The sequence below is a fragment of the Cydia pomonella genome, chromosome 18 (genome assembly GCF_033807575.1).
Source record: "Cydia pomonella isolate Wapato2018A chromosome 18, ilCydPomo1, whole genome shotgun sequence".
NCBI classification, from domain to species: Eukaryota; Metazoa; Arthropoda; class Insecta; order Lepidoptera; family Tortricidae; genus Cydia; species Cydia pomonella.
Window position 1 is genome coordinate 15,559,119 of NC_084720.1, and position 21,444 is coordinate 15,580,562.

Genomic DNA, 21,444 nt, shown 5'->3' on the forward strand with positions numbered 1-21,444 from the left:
AGACGGACGTAAAATCCATGATGAGGCTTGGTTTAAGACACTTGCAAGTAAGCGAGCCAAGCGTCATCAGCCCGACACCTGTTCGCCACGGACACACTACACCTGCCTGGCTTGTGGTCGTGTTTGCCGCTCCCGTATTAAAGCGCTGCCGCCCTACCTGACACTGTTTGATTAGTCTGTAATAGACTCAAAGGCCAATGATGATGACGAAGTTCACATTTTGTTTACATCTCGACGCTTTCAATGGAACAGCCTGTTTTCGATGTTTGATGTTTTAGGAAATGACGTTTAGCTCTCAAAATTCAGCTTTGAATAAAGTCTATTCTTAGTTTGTAATAGCCGACAAAACCCTGGATAAATTGAATAACTAAATAGTTACAGTAACTAACTAAATAGTTAGAGTCGCACATTAACCACGAACGCTATTAAGGGTTTGAAACGTCGGGATGTATTATAAATTCATTATACGCGATATAATAGTTTCCATAGTTTTATTACATAAATAGTTAGGCCCAGGAAGGATACAAGCAGTACAATCCACATAAAATATTCAAAAAATCATATCACTTATATTTTTTTGTATATGATATTTAAAAAGTTTATGTTTAACTGTGGGTACAGCTACTTACAGATAAATATTACCTGGCCAACAGCCATCGCAGAATGTAAAAAATATTAAGTGATAATTTTGTTGAGATGTTAATTATTCTCCCAGCGGGAAAGATTTTAATGAAATTGAATTTGAAACACTATTGGATGGCCAAGTCAAGTTAATAATTAATTATACAGCTGGGACAGTAAAATGGCTATAAAAACAAATTTTATGTAATCAACATATTCATAAAACGATAAAAGAGCTATTTCGTAAAAATACATGTAACTCTTCGGTAACTATCATAGGTCTAACAATATTTACACATAGATAGCATCAATTCAAGTAACTGAAGGCATCGTAAAAAGTAAATTTGATAACATCAACAGTTATGACAAGAACAATAGAATATATTATCATAAAACAAACCAGGCAAAATCTACAATACCAATTATACAATAAAATGACGTGAAAACATTTGCATTGGCGAAACATGTCTCTGATAACATTGAACGTAGAAAGACATACGTGAACATATCCACGTACACCTGGTGGAAAATAATTTCATGCAATATCTTTATTGTCATCAGTAATGAAGCATAAATAATTCTGTAGGCAACATAAGATACATGAAACTTCACTTATTTTCTTTGTGAAAAGTGGAGGTATTGCGAAAACGTCCATTTAGGCTTGACTAACGAATAACAAAAATGTCGGTTTACGGTTTTTCCTCTTTAAGCGTGTCTAATTATGTAGGCATGTTTATTTCTTTTCAGAGTAATTCAGAGCCCATTAGCTCAAATGATCTGTTTTTAATATTCTATTAGCCTTTCTTGTTAAAGTAAATGTAAAATAATGTATTTAGCTACCTCATTTATGTTTGAATAAAATAGTTAAGCTTGTTTTATTGTTATTTTATGTGTGCGTTCGCGGTTTGTGCACGCACGCATCGTGTAACAGCTAACTAAATGAAAATATCTTACATTCTTACATGTTTATAATAGTTACGAAAAACAGAAGTTTCCGATTAGTTTCATTTATGCCTTTATCCGCTTTGACTTTGAATTGTTCAGTAATAAATTAAATACGGATGAGAGTTGAATTCTACCAGTTAATTTTATTCTTCAGCTGAAATTAAATCGTCAATTACTTTTTGAAAATTCCAAAATTAATGATAACCATTTACGTAAAGCTATCGAGAACCTGAAGATATTCTATTGCAAGAAACTCAGCATAATTTACCTTATACTGCCAGTTTAAACTACTTGATTGACCTCCAGCATCAAACATACGTAATTGAATCCACTTGACTTGACTTATCTAGTTCGTTGCGTCATATCTAGAGTCAGACCCCGCTAAGTTTTCATACCAAGTGCTACCTACGTCAAGTATGATAAGTATATATATGCATTATTTCTGAAAAATTTGTGCAAAGCTAATGTGGTCAGAGTCCATTAGGTTAATACCTATCTACAGTATTTTTGTATGTTTTTTGAGAAGATTCATAATAGCATGCAAGACACATTAGGTTCTTAAGCTGTGGATCTATTTTGCATACATTTCGTATCTTGGTCCGTATTCTGTGAATCTTAGATAAAACATTGATTCGGGGGAAAGAAAATTAAACAGTCATGTATGTATTTTACTCGGAACTTTGTTGTTGCTTTAATCCGTTCCTCGTTCCTAGAATAGTACGCACCAGTTTGATTATAGACGACAAGATTGATTATCAGTTAAGCACGAGATTTACCTAATAATAAAGAACCCGACTTATTCGCATTTAAAATACCTATTGTTTTTGGGCACAGTACCGAGTTACCTCACCAAAATAGTTCTTTGTTTATAATTTTAATTAGTTTATGGTTTTACTAAGGCTTAGGTTTCGGTGTTTTCTCTTTTTTATGTATGATATGGATCCTGACGGAATATTAAGTCTTTTTTTTTGCCTTTTTTTGGGGGAACTATTGACTGACCACAACATATGGTGATATTTTATAAAGTGATGTTGTAAACGCCTATATCTTCATGACGAAACTCACTGAAACACACTGTGTGACAAACGGTAACTAGAAGAAAATACTACCTCGTCGCTTTCTTCTACGTATACAATTAAACCTTTTGCCTAATATGTATTTAACGATGACTCTAAATCAGAACTTCTCAAAATAAGTACTTACATTTTCTATTGCTTCCACGTATCTCATAAGTGTTGATTTTACAACCAATATAGTCATATCGTTACATAGTTGCCCCTTTCTTCGTGTAAAATACTATACTTATATATGAGTTTAAAATTGGCATCACAATTTCAGGCATGGAATACCTACTGCCAGTCAAGGCAAGTCCGTTAATCCTGCAAAGCGCTATATTTACGCAGCCTATGCTCAGGTCTTAAGTGACGTTTTAGCGTCTGGGTGGCTCGTCTCGGCATCTCTGTTTGATGGCAACACACGCAATAATATTACAGATGCGATCGCTACGATTTGATTGTATTTTTTTTTCTTCGACTTTGAATCAACATCAGTCCCGAGAGAAGTTCAAATTTTAACTTCTGAAAAGGCCCTTGAGGCGTATTACTTGTAGAATTTTAACTTTTTAACTTAACTTTAGCTTCTGTCATCGCTCTAGCCTAGCAAGACTTGTTTCTAAAGAATCTCTGAAATCTCCAACACCTAGTACTGTACCACAAATCAAGCTTAGATTATTATAATCTTGTATTTACTGTTAATTTACACCGTTTATGATCCCAGAGATTTAAACGTGACGTAAATATCTGCAATATTCTATCTTATGTTACTGTCAGGTCTAGGAACCTCGTTGAAATTAATAAAATTTATTGGTGATGTAATAAGTACCAAATTGGCAGATTGCCTAAAAACCATAGCTATTATACAAATTTAGCGCAAGAATATCTGGTTCTTTATAACTAGATAAATCGCGTAGATGATAAATCTTTTCGTTTAAAATTAGACACGTGCGTATTTTAAGAACGTAGAATGATTTAATTCGAGTTCAGCAACGACAAAGTTCAATAAACTACATACTTCATGATTTTTTTCTTAAATCAATGCTTTTTTAAGATTTACTTAATATACAAAAAAGAACTATTTAAAAAAAACAAAAGCAAGGTAGACCATTGTACGTTCAAAAAAGTCTGGTTCTTTAATAGCTAGGGATATACATTCAAATTTGACTGACCGATCTGTCTGTCAATGTGACTATGGGCAGAACTCCGGCTGACATATTTGTGCCTAATTCTCGCCATACATTTTTTTTTAATACTACGTCGGTGGCAAACAAGCATACGGCCCGCCTGATGGTAAGCAGCCTCCGTAGCCTATGTACGCCTGCAACTCCAGAGGAGTTACATGCGCGTTGCCGACCCTAAACCCGCCCGTTGAGCTCTGGCAACCTTACTCACCGGCAGGAACACAACACTATGAATATGGTCTAGTGTTATTTGGCTGCTGTTTTCTGTAAGGTGGAGGTACTTCCCCAGTTGGGCTCTGCTCTAGATCTGGAATGACAGCCACTGGCTGTGCCCTACCACACAAAGCGAGATGACATTCACAATGCCCATACCTCTCTTTTGGACGTAGTTTAAGGACGTACTTGACTGATTTATCTTGCAGACACACATATCTAATGCTAGACACAGCAAATGGATATATCTGTACATTATCATTTAAATCCATCATCAGCTAAACTCCATGGAGAAGCAGTATTGTCGTTTCCAATCGTACGTGCGTACACGCAGTAAAGAGGTGCAGCCGGTATAAATAATGCACGGCGATGCGCTTCGCCGCCCTGCGTCTTGTAATTTGACTTATTGGTCCAACGGCGGTAAACCATATGCTTTAACGTTTTTATTTCTGTCCTAACTAGCCGTAGGTGTTTTATTGTCTTTTAATTTTATGTTGAGAGCAAAAGAGCTATTAAATTTGAACACTTCATTCGTTTTGTAGGTAACTTTTGCTGCTGACTATCCATGGTCATTGTGTGATAAAATATATGGTTAAGGTTTTTTTCGCCCAGCAGCAAGATTTGCGAAGAGAAAGAATTATTTTACGCGAAGCACCATAACTCAAGGTTTTTATGTACTTTATTATTTTTTCTATTAAGCACTTTTGCATATTTTGAGCATTACGATCAATACAAGTCTTAACATTTTAACTAGCCGTAGGTGTTTTAGTACCGTTTTATCCGTCGCGGTGACGCAAATGTTCGCGTGGGTTATTTTTTGCTACAATTAGAATGATTTTTGGAGCGTGATGTCAGAAATATAATGGGTATAAAATGATTACAACAATAAACTGTAGAGCATGTCTACTCTTTATTCATTAAGTCCCATATTACCTAAGATCTACTAAAATATCTACTCTTTAAAGCATTCAAAAATATCATAACGCCATCAGAACTGTATGCTGTCATTGATAGTTTGTTGATGGTGTCTAATATTTGTAAAGAATGTATTATGTCAAAATCTCAAATGCATTATCTTAAGTGTAAGTAACATGAGACAATAGTTTTAAAAATAGCGTTTAGGGATTCACTAATTTAGAAGAATGAGCCCATAACAAAACGGTTAAGTTTACTCCAGTCTGACCCCTTGACGTTTTTATTTAAATTACTGCTCATTACCTTACACAACTATATTTGGTTTATGTAAATGATCGTTTGAGTGACGCTACCGAAGGGGAATCGTCGTCATTCAAGTCGAGTTTAATTTTTATCGGACCAGTATAAATACGATTTCTGCTTACGCATAAACGTAACAGATCTTGAGATTATTTTACACTGGTCCCTGAGATCTTGACTCGCATACTCTCGTACATACAGTAGCAATCAACATACGACCAGGCAAACAGTTGAAATCGGTTCATTTCAACAAAGGTGTGTTCAAACCACAGCACGCTTGGCTAGCGACCCGCGACGATGCATTCTGCATTCTGCTATCCCCATGCCCTTGACTCTTTTATACAACGACCTCATATGGTTCATATAAAATCCGTTCATTCACACAACTGTCACCGCGCTGAGAACCTTTATTGATTTCGTTATCATTATTATTTTTCGTATCTGTCACGTATTGGCCATCTGTGTTTAAAACCCTTCCAAGCGTAGCTTATTTGCTTTTAAAACGCTTCAGAAATACAAGTACTTGAATCAGCATTGTCATCTTCACTAACACTCTGGATACGTTGAATATGCTCATTCGTTTGTATTTCGAAAGCTCTCTCAAGTGTATTTGCGTGACAATGAATATATTTTGAAATTAGTCTTGTCATGATCGTTTGGGTGTTATTTATGTGAAGCGAATGAGTTGCGGGATAAACGGAGCCATTTCTTTTGTCAATAACTTATAATTGACTTTTGCATTGTTCAAATATAATGTCGTGAAGTTCTTTATCTTTACAAATGCGTTGATGAGTGGCAGGTTGGCAGGGTATTCATCTTCGTCAAACAGTTCCCTTTAAGTATCGCTTATTTGATGTAGGTAATCTTTTTCAAGGCACATATTTTTATTAATTTGATATCTTTGGACAAATACTTTTTAAAGAGTAAGTTCTCAATCCCACTGCATATTTGCGTATGTTACCCGGTATATCGGTGTCAATACCAAGACCATTATTCAAATTAAATAGTGAATTGTCTAAAAGAGTTTATGCTGAAGAACTTGTCTTACCTAAATTAAGACCTAAGAAGACTTTATAGAAACCGATTTGTAAACAAAATCTAATTATTAGTTACTTTCTTACTTTTTACAACTTTCTTCCGATTCCAATATTTTTATAGATGCTTAATCTTAAATTTTCTCATTCTCCTTTGCAATTTCGCCTGGCCTCTTCCAGTCGCCATTTTTGCACCACTTCGACCGGATACGATCAACTGTCTCGACTCGTTTTATTTCAGCTTTAGCCCGACCGGCTACGTCTTGTAAGTGATTTGGTCCCTCGTTGTCTTGTCTCGTATTATTACTGACTTATTTTCGGATGACTGTTACAAATTACATGACGTTGAAATGTTAATAATGTACAAGTTCGTTTGTTTCTTTTGGAGTGATGATTAGTGACTGGCGTTAGGATATTTTAAGAAGATCATACATTAAAAAATAAAGTGATCATATTTCGTATTCTTGTTTATTTGTTCGGCACGGCACGTGCTATTTAGATTGTTATGGAGATTATCTCTTGTCGATGATGTTTTCTTGTGACTTCTTTAATTTCTAGGTATATCAAATTGTTTACTTTCTCTTCACCTGTTCCATCAACCTTCCCTTCCATTATGTTATCACTTATCATTATCAAGTACCTAATGATACTTGGGTTTCTAAAATAATATCCAACCCAACATGTAAGCTATTTAAACCTCATACATATTGAGACGATTTGCTTTGATATAATTCTTATACATTTTGTAATCGCTCTTGAACCCTAGGTTATATTTTCCTTGTAGCAATTTTTATACGTCGTTTATAGCGTTAAGAAGGCAAGGGTCGCTTGGAATGAGCACAGATAACACCATTAAACATGTGATGGTCAAGCAAGATAGAGATACTATCTTATCGCAGGATTGTATGTGTTAGCATATTATGGCCTGATTAGTTTTGTCATTTTCATAGTAGTTTTGAATGTCTTGACGTAAGTTACATCTATTAATCATCTTAAAGTTGGACCAAACAAACTTTGCAATTAATTTATGAAGTCAGTGCAGAGGAACTGAATGACTTTTTAAAACTATTGCAGTGAAGTACCAAATTTGGCTGTTATATATTAAAACAGAACTTACCAACATAAAATATGCACATTAAGTTTAATTCTTTAAATTGAATTTTGCTCTTTTTCATATATTCAGTTGCTAAAATTGTGTGTCGTTTTAAGAAATAACGTGTATCTTTATAGCCCTTCCAAATCACGACACTATATGTTAGGTAAACTACGCTTATGGTAATTTAATCAAATATATACATTTACCTATTATTAAAATGTATTTCCTGTCTGATAACAATTAATCAAATACCTCAATTTAAAACGTGTCTTAATCGCGGTAACATGAAATTTCTCAATCAACAGAACATACAATTATCCAAATAAAACAAGAACTAAGTGGTTCCAGTTTGTTTTCAAAACTAAAAGGCGTTACAATTCAAAGTCGGATGGCGTTTTTGTTACATGTAGCATTTTTCTCTGGAGCGTCGATATTTCGAAAATGCTTGTATCAATCCCCGTGTCGATGACCTCCATCGACACAGGGATTTATTGCGTTTGCGCATTAGCGGCCTGTTTGAAACGACCAATTAGCGCTATCGGCTTGGTGACGATTGGGACGAGCGCATGGCTCGGTGGCCGCTGTCTAGGGGCTTCGGCGGTAGCGGATAGAGATTTTTAATATAACTGTTAAAATTCTATCCGGCGAACCTCACAGCTTAGTCTATAATAGCAAAGTTGTCAAACAGATACAGCAGATACAAGCAACATTTTAGGTTAAAATGTTATCGAGATTCCTTTTGTTTGGGTCTTCTGTGAACATGATAGCTGGGACAAGTTCACTAACTCGTTGATAACATATCACAACTTCACAAGCGAATATATATATATATTAAAATTGTTACACCATTCGTGTCTGATTGTGATCATAGAGTACAAATTAATTGTACCAGGTTGTCACATTCATATCGAATAAATATCTAAACAATTATATTTTTATTTTACCCATACTTCACAAAATAATCCGACATTTTGAACTTTTCAATATCACGTTGCTAACCGAACTGAGATGCTGTCAATAGAATAGGCTGTCAATCTGCTGCTCGGGGGTGAGGTATATATATTTGGGGCGGGTTGGAGCGTATACGTTCTCTATGATACTACTTCGCGACTTTTACTTATTCTGCAACGATGAATAGGTATTGCTTTTCTGTTTGCATATGTAAAGTTTCATATTAAAAATATTTTTGACCAGTAGTTGAATCATCTTCATTTGGTAGCTGTCTTTCTTATAGTGTTTCGCTTTCGCTTGCGCTTAAAACTTTTCCCAAACCATTAACTGATGTGTTTGTTTTGAAATTAAATTGGATTGGGCGAAGGAAGAGAGAACTAAATAACGTATCAATAGTAACGTATCAAGACGTGTCAGAATAATATCCTTATTCTGACACGTCGTGTATTTTGGTAATGAATTATATCGCAGTGTCGCGGTATGTGATTTTGAACTAGTGAGATAGTATTACTCGTATTATGATTTCAGATTTTTGATATGTTAATAACATTGCAATTGCAAGCACATCTCAGTTTATATACTCAAGTCGTTTAGTCGAAACGACTTATTTTTACCTTGTTGGAGCTTTAGAAATATAAACGAACAACGAAATAAGAAACGAAGGCAAAAATATCAATTTAATTGGTCTCAGAACGGAATATACCTAAAATTTTTTGGGGGACTCGAAGAGCCGAAATCCGAAATTGTATTTACTTGCAAAGAGCCCGTGAACCCTGTTTTGCAAAACCATAGCCTGTCCTATCGAGAATCATTGAGTCAGTCTTCAAACACCTAAATAAAACTCACAAGCTAGGTAAAGTGACCATATGAGCCACCCCACACTAGCGTCTTTTGAGCGTCGGTGTCTAGTCAGCTCTATGGAAAATGGCGTTGCTGCGCAGTTGAGTCGACGTTGCATCGACCAGCAGCCATAGAGTTGACTAGACGCCGACGCTCGGGAGACGCTAGTGTGGGGTGGCCCTATATCGTATTGATTCACAAGTTGTAGAAGTCGAATAAATAGAAGTAGCAAAGAACGTGGCATTAACGGAGTGTTATTTTTAGCGGATCAATAAGGTTTAATATAGATTGGTGCTTCGACAATGTTTGTTTTGTTACCTGACGGAGTCGCAGTCACCTTTGTCTGAATAAAAACCGATGCCATTTGTAAATTAGACTTGTGAACCATACAAAAAGCCGATAAATTAAAATGCAACGTCTACAAACTGGAATGTTTCATTGTTTTTAAATATTATTTGAGTGAACGAATCTTTTGAAGCCCCTAGTCATAAAATTATTTAGTATTGTTAACTTGAAAACAATTATATTTTTATTGTTAACAAAAAGCAACTTCTAGTTTTAAAATCCCAATTCTATTGTTATGTTTTATAAGCAAAACAACAGTAGGTTACTTTTATGTTTGTTGCTATAAATGTATATTGCAATTGTAAAGTTTGCAAAAACGACTACTGTTTTTGCTGCTTTTTAATGGCCATATTGTTTAGTGTTTTACATGTTTTTTACTAGCAGTCGAAAGCATACGTTTGAAACTGCTATTCCTATTCCTAAGTTTCTATAGTAAGTAAACTACTGTTTATTTTATAATGCTATTAGCGTCTTTAGCGGACGTTAATGGCCTTATAAACAAGTGGGCTCGTTTACTTTGGCACCGAAATTTCTTTCTGGTAGTAAAATTTATAAGTCATCTGTTACGGAGAGACATATGGCCATTTCGACTTTGGTTACTGCTGGATTTGACAATTTTATTGATTTATCTTGACTTGTAACAATCTTGTTTTGAACTTGAACATAGTTGATGTACGTCACCGCAATAACTAGTTTGGGAAATGCTGGTCTAGATTTTTTAAACACAGGAAGTTGATATGCTCGTCTATATATCTTACCTACTTACTTACTTTTACCTATTTCAAAAAATCATAGTTTAAGAGATCATCCATCCCAATCATTTATAGAGCATTAACTATAACAATGCAACCCATTATAACGCATTTAACACTATATTTACGACCTCCCAAATAAATACGCGTGACAACATTTTCCCTCATTCAATTTATAGCATCCCATTCTCCACCACGCACAATCAATTACACACCATCCATAGAAACGTCATCGTTCTCTTTCACACTTATTTCAATTTCGACAGTTGCCCCAGCTAAATGTTCCATATTAATTAAAACTTATGACGCATCACCGTTGCCCCAAGTTACTTTAATACGCTGAGTTGTGTGTACCCACCCCTCTATATCACCATGACCTGTGGCGTCCATTGTATCTTGATCTTTAACATCTTTATTAAATCCTCCATCATTGCATGATTGAAGGGTCTTTGTTATCTGGTTTAAGTTAACAATCGCATGTCCACATGAATGACTGCCGTCCGTCTTTTCGCCTTTTGTTATGAAAGTGTCGGAAGGTACGGGATTATCAGCTTCAAGGTTGAAAACGTATTTTTTGTCGGTATTATAAATCTAATCGATGTTTCGAATTTGTTCATCTATGAAATGATCATGTTTATTTAAGGATTTATAAGATTCCCACGCATACAATGCCACTGCACGTGTACATATATTTTTAGATACAAAGCCGTGTTCAAGCCCTATAATTGTGATCTGAACTTCTTTTGTATCCGTGAACATCAATACCTCGCGGTTCAATAACGTCAAGTGCAGTTAAAACAAAAAGTTAACCCACAGCTGGGCCTTTTGATTGAGAGATTGCTGGGTTTGGTTTCACTTTATTAAAAGCAATTGATCGTGATTACAGACTCTACAAGGAAGTCAAACAGAACGTTATCGGTGGAGTAACTGATGAAATATTTGACTTTCTTTTTAAGTAAGTATTAGGTACATACAATATATTCTAACTCACTCAATCAAAATTGGTAATGTAAGATCAAAAATTATATATTATCTTATATGTATGTAGGACTGCAGATATATTTGCACCTCAGAGTGCCTCATAGTTTTTGTAAAGATCTACGACACTTTTTTTCCGACAGCGTAAATTTTTGAGAAGTCGTAAGTATACAATTTTGTTTGCTAGACTTGTAAAACTCTTAAAGAAATATGGAAATTGTCGAAAAAAAATTGAACATATTGTTACTATTTGTTACAGCCATTGTTAATTAATGTAGTTTAGAATTAAATGTTATTGACAAGTTTCTCTAAGAACTACGTGACTAAATCTAAAAAAAACTTTATTCAAGTCGTTTAAAACGCATTATCTACTGGCATTGCATACCTACGCAAAGTAAATTGATACAGGGTCTTACTAATATCCTTTTATATAACTATATCACTCGGCAGCCGCAAAAATATGTGTACAGCTTGACTTTGACTCGCTATTTACTCCCTGTTGTATGTATGACATGTTTCTTAATCGTGAAAAAACATCCGATTCACTTTATTCATAAAATGGTGCAACCGTAATAGGTATCCCACTACACCATTTCCTTCCAGCCTCATCAGATGATAATGAGCATAGATTTACAGCTGTCCAGCCAATAGTGTTAAATGTCGTTGGTCGACACCGCCACTCTAATTGACTGTGACAGGCCTGCTGCCGCTATTACGGCTGTTGACAAAGCAGCGCGACGCAAACATTACTGTTTGGATTGTGCACTTACTATAACCCTACATATCCTTATAAGGTGGTGGATGAAAATCAACTTTAGCGGTATACATTTAGAGGATGTTTTAGAAAATAGCATGTTGGCTGGATAATCCTTTTTGAAGGAACTCTTGCGGTTTCAATTGCATTTGTAAGGAATTTCAGAAAGGTGCTACTTTGTTGTGAATTGGCCGGCTATTGAATGTTTGTGGATTGAGCTTAACAACTTGTGTGGCAATTGGAGTAATAACAAGATATTTTCCGTCTTTTTTCAAGCCGGTTTTATCAGTTTTACGTTTGTTAAAGTCAGATTTTATAAGATGTTCTACTATTTTCTGTAGCATTAATGTGATTATTGCCGGCTACTTAGTTCACAGCTTCACACACATGCCCCCGTAATTGTTCTCAATTTTTATTTATGGTTAAGCGGGATTGAATTGTCCCTTCAGGATTGCAGGAGCGCGAAGCCATTTTCATTTCCAGATTGTATCTATCATTCTTCTAGGGCAACTTAGGTCCTAGAATCTAGGATCTAGGTTGCCACACGTTTCACTACTGCACGATTGGTGCAATTTTTATAACTAAATACATACTAATCTTCAGGGTCGCATCATCATGCCTTTCTCAACTGTGTTCGTTAGAAAATGTAAGTGTAGAGAAATACTGAAATTTCGACCTTCTGAACACAGTCAGACCAAGATAGGTTAGCAGCGATTTTGATTTAAAAAAATAAAATAATAAGCTTAGGTAAGTTATAGGTTGGTCACTCAAATGAGTCAAATGTAGTTACTGTATTATTTATTTAAACTTAATTGCACAAAATAACAACTTAATGTACCAAAGGCGAACTTAATGCATAATGCATTCTCTACCAGTCAACAATAAGACAAAGCAGAAAAGATTGTAGACGGTGTATTTGACAACCAAAAGAAAACATTATGCCTAACAACATATTAAATGTACACACATATATATATATCAAATAATACTTTAATACATAAATATGTCAAGCATTCATTGCGACCGCACGTTTTCATTGTCGTGGCGCACTCGTGCTAAGCCTACTGCAGCTCTTAACTGATTTATAGTAAGTGATAAAGTCGGTGCAGTAGTCGAACACGTAACTAAACAGAGTTTTAAAATAAATGTCCATGAATGATAAAGTGCAGTTGTTGAACACGGAAGCTTTGCCGGTACAACTGTAGAACATCGTTTCACTAGTTGTATTTTCTTTACCAAGATATTTACGAAGTGAGCCATAAATATTAACCAAATATAAACAGATAGCCTTAATTAACTGAGACAGTTGGTACATACATACTGTGTAAGAAATAATGAGTTTATAACCGGTCAAACAAGTTTGTCCGTAGAAAAAGACGTGAATTTAAAATTTTCTATGGGAGAATAACCTTCACGGCAATTTTTTTTTTAATTTACTGACCGAAATGTCTTAACAAGCTATATTATAAAAAAAAACAAGCCGTTCGCTAACGTTTTTTCGCTTCAAAATCACCGCTTACGGCGTATAAGCACAACTAGCATGAAAAAATATTGAAAGATGCTATTTGAAACATAAACATATCAAAATATAATTTTATAGGAAAATAATATTTATTTACGCTGGAACTAAAATACGGACAGAGCTTTAAAGAAATAAAATTCAAATGAAAATAACTTCGATATTAACTTCTTTCGTATTTCATTGTCAGAGTCACGTTGCATGATGTATAATTAAATGACAAACATCTTCCTTCCAATCTATTTCATATAGATGTAAGCGACCCAACACTCTGATGATCACAGGACCTAATGAAGTCAGGAGGGCCGAGTATCGCAAATGATACGCAATACTGGTAATAAGCGCATTAAGTTGCAAAAGAGGCTATATAACAAAGCGGGAAATGTGAGACCATGCTTGAATGACAAGTACAGTCGCCATCAGATATATCCGAGCGGCCGAGGTGCTCACAAATATCGGAACACACCCCTATTGTCAAGGCGCTAGAGTGCGTGTTTAGATATTTTTGAGCACCTCGGCCGCTCCTATGTATCTGATGGCGACTACTCGTAGGTTAATATTTAATGTAATTGTTTTAATGCAAACGCACGTTCTGTGGAATTTTCTGACACGAGCCAATAAGTAAATATCTTAGCACCTTGATTAGACACTCGCATGCCATGTTTGTTTTATATTAGCGATAGATTATTGAATTACCATTGTGTCGGATTTATGACAATATAATTTCTTTGTTGCGTTATGTTTGTAAGCTCTTCGGTATAATAAAAGTAACTAACCTCTACTACCTCTTTATACACTGGTATGATGTTTCTTTTCTCAAACTTGCAATGAAATGTTGAAATGACTTACTTCAAATATGTAAAGGATTTCATACAGCCTTACACACCTAGGCCTATAAAGCAACCTTCTTTTGTTTTTTTTCTTAAAACGCCAAATCGTGATACAACATCTTGGCATTCAACCATCAAATAGTGGTAGATTCGTAATTTTTTTTAGCTGTGTAAACCTACGGATGAAACAAATTGACTACAATTTTCGGCGAGAAATATCGGGATATACTCGTACAAATCTTGGCGAGAAACGGCGTTGCCGGTCGCCTATCGCTATCCGTCTATATCTATTTTATTATTGATGTTGATACAGTTAATACTACATCAAACATCAAATGTTTCTTAATTTGCGAAATGCTAAAAGCCAAGTCTAATCTAGCCTACTTAGTTAAAATTTTGTTACAACGTTTTCGCAAGTCTAATGGATATTTATGACTTCAGGTCTATATCTATTTTATTATTGATGTTGATACAGTTAATACTACATCAAACATCAAATGTTTCTTAATTTGCGAAATGCTAAAAGCCAAGTCTAATCTAGCCTACTTAGTTAAAATTTTGTTACAACGTTTTCGCAAGTCTAATGGATATTTATGACTTCAGGTCTATTTTAGGTACATGTAGCGTAAATCGAACACAAAGTTTGATAAAAAACTTGAACATAAACATTGCTTTAGCATGTTTGTTAGGCCATTTGTCGCCCTTCCCTAAACCAACACGCCTGAGGGTCCGCTAACATGTTTACAGTGACGCAAACGGGCAATTGTATGGTCCTGGACCCTACAGAATATTGTACAACATTGTACAGTGCTATGATAACGGTCTTCACACTTGTATAGGTACATTACGTGTTTTCCGTATTACTTTATGCTATACTAAAATTCTATCTCTGACCGTTATTTTACCTATTATATGACAAAGTTACGTGTGTGATGTCACAGGATCGAGACAACTGGCGTGTACTCGTGTCGGAGGCCAAGACTCATTTTGGGTCCCGGCGCCATTAAGTAAATAATTTAAAAATATCATTAACGGTAAAAAGTTAAAAATATTATTCTTCTTCTTCCTCGCGTTGTCCCGGCATTTTGCCACGGCTCATGGGAGCCTGGGGTCCGCTTGACAACTAATCCCAAGATTTGGCGTAGGCACTAATTTTTACGAAAGCGACTGCCATCTGACCTTCCAACCCAGAGGGTAAACTAGGCCTTGTTGGGATTAGTCCGGTTTCCTCACGATGTTTTCCTTCACCGAAAAGCGGCTGGTAAATATGAAATGATATTACGTACATAAGTTCCGAAAAACTCATTGGTACGAGCCGGGGTTTGAACCCGCGACCTCCGGATTGCAAGTCGCACGCTCTTACCGCTAGGCCACCAGCGCTTCAAGTTAAAAATATTATTAATGTATTTATAATAAAATTCAAGATACTATTCGTAATTCGTCAATATGCTATTCTTTCTTGTTCTTATTCGCTATCCGTATTTTTTTAATACCACGTCGGTGGCAAATAAGCTTACGGCTCGCCTGATGGTAAGCAGTCACCGTAGCCTAAGGACGCCTTCAACACCAGAGATATTACATGCACGTTGCCGACCCTTTAAAAACCTGTACCCTTTTTTGAAGAAGAAATTCCTCTTAAATCGCACAGTACGCGACCATAATGAATACGCTAACGGCTTTTAGCATTATTATATCGACGCAATGATTTAACTAGAGCTACGATGGCAGCGATTTTGATAGCACAGACGGAAAAGTGTTATTTAAGTTATTTTAAACGTCAAACTTCCATACGATTATGACGTTTAAATAACACTTGCAGCATATATGGGCTATCAAAATCGCTGCTAACTTAGCTTGGTCTAACTCTAAAAGCAACGCATATCAGTTGTGACATTACGACCTCACAGAGCAGTCAAAATCCGTCAAACACAATGTAAGTCCATATGACATCACACGAGTCGTGTTTTCACTCGGAACACGTAAGCGAGCCGTGTTTTGTTTCCAGACAGTATTTTGAAACGCAGGGCTCAAATGTCACGCACACCACAGGTTTCCATTTCCACAGAATGGTCGTAAGACTTTAGCATGTTACCAATACATTTGCTTTATTGATTCTACATTGTACGAATGTAGGTTGCATGGATACATGACTATTACTTATGTAGAGCTTGCTAGAAAAACTCTTACGTAGTTCTGCATGGGTTTCAGATTTCTGAATAACAGAATTTAGCTTCTAGACTCAACTACACTCCAATTTCACAAAGACTGTGCATAGTGGGCAGTGAAAGGCAGTTCATTTATTCTGAATATTCGCCATTAATTCTGAATTGTTAGTTTTCTTTAATAATAGTTAGAAAATAGCATTTTAAGAATTAGCATATAACGGCAGAAGGCCTACCTCAAAAAACAAAATTTCGATTTTCGTTTATTGGCAGTAGGCTCTCAGGTTCAAAACAAAAAACCTTGTCTTTGAGATAAATAATATAAAATTTGTTATTCTTACGTTAAAAAACCGTTAGACGACTTATCCTAGAATGATAATTGTATATTCGCTTAAACGATAGTACATTAGTACATTTCACAAAATGAACAATTAGATAACTGCAATAACAACGCGAAGCGCCGTAGGTAACTCTTATGTTCCAACGCATGAATTGTACCCATTAGTAGCACTATCTATGCACATATATCGTCACAATCAAAAAGTGACTGTCTACGCTTATCATTACCAACTTCACCTCTTTTTCGAGGAACAAACAAAGGTTTCCTCCTACATTTTTAAATAACTCAATTTCTATTCAAACTTCGTTCCTCCATATTCGTTACCGAAATTCTGATGAGATGTTTGTTTTAAGCAGTGGGTGGTTTATTAATTGTATGTCATTCACACGTCTCTTGACCGCTTTATTACTAAGGTTCCATAGTAGTTCTGATCATCAATGGAACCATATTGCTTTTTATTTGCGGGCATTGTTCGCTTGTGCGTCAGAGATTCTTTAAAGGCGAGTGGTTAATGCCCACTTGTTTATAAGTTCGGTTAAATAGTACGTTGTTATCATCTTCATGAGCCTTTGCTTCTGGATAATCCTCAATTTCTACATTATAAACCCGGTCATCTCTATGTCCAGTCGGGTTAATTCCAGACAAATCTTTTGTATATCTGTCTGCAGGGCCAACCTTTGCATTCATTGATTTAAGGGTGACCTTTACTTTTGTAGAACATTATATCCATTATAATTAGCCCTTTAATAAGTTTCATACCCGTCTAGTAACCTAATGCCTATTACAAAACAATTGGTTATAAATTTACCACCAATATTCAACATTCAAGCCATTACCGCACTTCAGGAATATAGTGACATAACTTTGTAAGTATCGGATCGGATTGACATATAGCCATTCACTTTTAACGACTAAAAGTTACGACTTCACGATCCTTTTAACTCCTTATGACTAATGTTCCTTATAATATGTTTCCTGAAATAACCACTTTTCTTCTGTGGTCAATTCAAGTTAATTGAAATCTTATGGACATTTAGAATTCAAATCATGTTTAATATATCAACGTGTGTTTACATGGAGCTCTAAGGTGGCAAATGCAATGCTAATAAGGGTATTTAAATACAATTACCTTTATGTAGAAGACACACCGTTCTGATTGAAAATTATAAGTATTGTTTTAGTTTTCCAAGATTAATTTAATCGAAGTTGTGAATTGTCACTTCCATGTAATAAGTAGCATGAAGCAATATCTGTATTTGATACTTTCTAAATTCATTCCGACAACTAATGATGCTTTATCTCAAAGGTCCACCCATTTTACGAGTACATTATGGTCCAAGGGCCCTAACCGAAAGCATCAAAAGCTGTTTAAATGTGGTAGACTATAAATTAGATAGTAAACTCCATGGTAAGTATCGCCGTGACCGTCGCCGTAAAATTTGCATTTACGAGTGTGTTCGTTACATTATCTCGGTATGATTCCGTAATTGGATTTATCTAAGATCTAGAACCTGTTTCCCGTCTATTACGTGGCGGGAACATGTTCCAGCTATCTCGTGAGAGACAGACATCTCGTCTTATAGGTACACATTTACGTTGCAAACTTGCTTGAACGCTCTGAGGTGTATTAAAAGTGCCACAATATTTTCTCAGTTCGTTGCGCATGTCGGTAAATACGACGTCAGTTTTTATATCTTTTGACGTTTTTATTTGCTTATGGAGCTATAATTATCGTTCAGATTTCTTGTTTTATAATCTTGAAATTGAGGTGAGTTTATGGACTTATAGCAGTAAGATTTTATATCTAGATTTTTAATTAATCGACTCGTCATCGTCAATTTATCGACATCGATCAAAGATATAGTTTTTCCTTATCTCTTTAAAATGAGTCCTCTACCACTATGTTAATGATGGATAAGTACATAAATTTCGGATTATGATTGATTGATTAACAGTAAAATGGTTTCGTTTATAGTTTTACCCGCTTTTACGATGTGTAATTGTACTTTATGAGCACGTTTAATTAACTTGAAACCGTTAATTTAATGTTATCTGTGCGACTTAATACTTAAAATCGAATGCCGTTAAAATAATGTTGTCCAACGATATCTTTCGCAAAATTAATAAACTGAATAGCGCCAATCGCGATGCTCTTTCACCTTCGCAGTCGCATTGTCTTTTTAATCTTCATCATCTACTTTAAAATCATCCCTTTCTTTACGTATTAGAGTTGAAAGTTCTTTAATGTCGTATTATTATATCTAATGCGGTTTACCACGGTCCAGCACGAGCTTAATAAAACCGATCGGATCGCAATCTTCTTGTACCTATCTCATATCTGGGATTCTTGCTGGGCCCTCGGAGAATCAATTTAACAGAGCCATGCTGATAGCAACGGCTATGGAATCTGATATGAATCTGGAACATCTTTGGATTTTAACGCCTTAAGTGTTGTTTAAGCGGCTTCAATGCTTTGATAGTTGACTTTTATTTCTTTATTCTTATGTATCGTAATTTCTAAATATTATTTATCCAATGAAAGTCAATGCATCTTATTACTGAGCGTCTACGTTGTGATCTGTAATGGTAAGCAGTAAAATTGTCACACCATATGCTTTTATTTTATTACCTTCTAAACCGTTAAAACACGAGTCTTTCTTTTTAACTTTCAAATCTGTAAAATGCAGTTTGAGCTCAACAAACAAGCAGCCAACTACGAAATCTAATGCTACATATGCATTCCTAGTACTTAGGCTCTCAGTCCTTTATTAAATTAATTACCTACCTAGTACAAGTTTGACGAGACCCGTTATATATAATGTTTTGACAGATCAGAGAAGAATATTGGAGGATTAAATAAGACAAATAAAATACAAAGTAGCAATTACCTACATAATCGTTCGTAGCATGTTCCCGGCTTTTGCCACAACTCCCTAAGGTAGCATAGGGTTCGTTCGGAACCTGATCCTAATAATTAATAAATAAAAAAATGTTTATTTCAGACAGAATCCATAGAGTATTAATAATACAAAAGAAAAAAAAACAACCAGAGAAGAAAGTATTTAAATACTTACATTTGGGTCCGGTTTTGCATGTGTAAATTCTCTTTACGGAAGAGCATCTGGTAAGTATCTACTGGAAGAGATCCTTACAGGGATAATTTTTCCTTTGTAATTGATATGTGTTTTCATGTTTTATGTTTCTTTTTTGTATAATAAAGTGTTTTAATACTACTTACTACATGATTTCTGAAATATTCGAATAACGACCTCTGGGTTTGAAACCTCATGCCTTACCATTACCTAGCCGCCAACACTCTCAGGACCTTCATGGTTTCAGTGTGAAGGAAGAGCATACTCAGGGTATTTTAAATCGATGGTGAAGAGTTGTCTCTCAAGTATTTTTATGGGCAATCTTGAAATGCAATGACACATCCAATCGCACGATGACTATTTAACAAGCCCATTTTTAGATGCAGGCCGCGTCTGTGACCAATGGCCAATAAACTCCCGCGCAGCGCCTTGAATTTAAAACCAGCCGGCCTATGATGGTTTTGTCATTATATCATTAATCATTTAATGCTTGGATTGGCGATTATCTGATAAGTGACTTAATTCGGTATAAAGTCGCGAGGGTAACCTATAATTGACTAATGATAGCGCGACATATTTTGAGGTTTTGAAAAATGAATTTTAAACTCTATGCCTTAAGGCGTATTTTAAAGAATAGATGATTAAATCACATTCTACCACTTATCTTCATATGACATTAACAGTTAAAAATTATCCATGGTTTGTGCTTTTGAAAAATAAATTGTAAACAAGTATACTTAAAGCGTATTTTAATGAATAGTTGGTTAAATGACATATTACCACATATCCACATTTGACATTGATAGTTAAAAGTTATCCATGATTTAAGAGTTTGCAAAATAGATTCTTATTGTGTTTAATTAAGACGTCTTTTAATAAATAGTTGGCTTAATGATAAGTTGTGTCTACAATTCATACATAGCAAATGGGGAATCATTGCTCGCTTTGATTTGAAGGCACGTTTTAAGGTTTGAAAGACAGGCAAATGTAGTGAAGCGTGTAAGGTGTTCAAAATTAAGCGTGTAGATCATTTCCAACATTTCACACGATGAGTTACTTTTGGTACGGACTGTGCCTATTGAGTGAAATTAACGTAAGGCGGTCTTCACACTGGCGTTGCACCGCATTCCATTGCGATGTGGATGATTTAGTATACGGCAGAGTTCGCTATAGTTTTCCTTCAATAGTTTTTCGCCCGGAACTGAGAACTCGCGGTTTGCCAAAAATTATGTATAGCGATTGCATTTGTTGCACCTACTTACTCGGAAAATGATAAACTCTGGTACAGCAACTTGGTCAGTAGAAAAAGCGGCCAAGTGCGAGTCGGACTCGCGCATGAAGGGTTCCGTACCATTTAAGACGTATTAAAAAAAAATCTACTTGCTAGATCTTGTTCAACATTTTACCACTTTGGACACACATTTTACCACTTTGGGACTGTCTCTCGCGCAAACTATTCAGTTTAGAAAAAAATGATGTTAGAAACCTAAATATCATTTTTGAAGACCTATCCATAGATAC

At 35.4% G+C, this 21,444-nt stretch overlaps 1 protein-coding gene across 1 annotated transcript in view; it reads left to right on the forward strand.

Moving 5' to 3' along the window:
- Positions 1-21,444, forward strand: part of LOC133527560 (putative phosphatidate phosphatase) — a 101,521-nt gene that overhangs the window by 65,554 nt on the left and 14,523 nt on the right. The window lies entirely within an intron of this gene.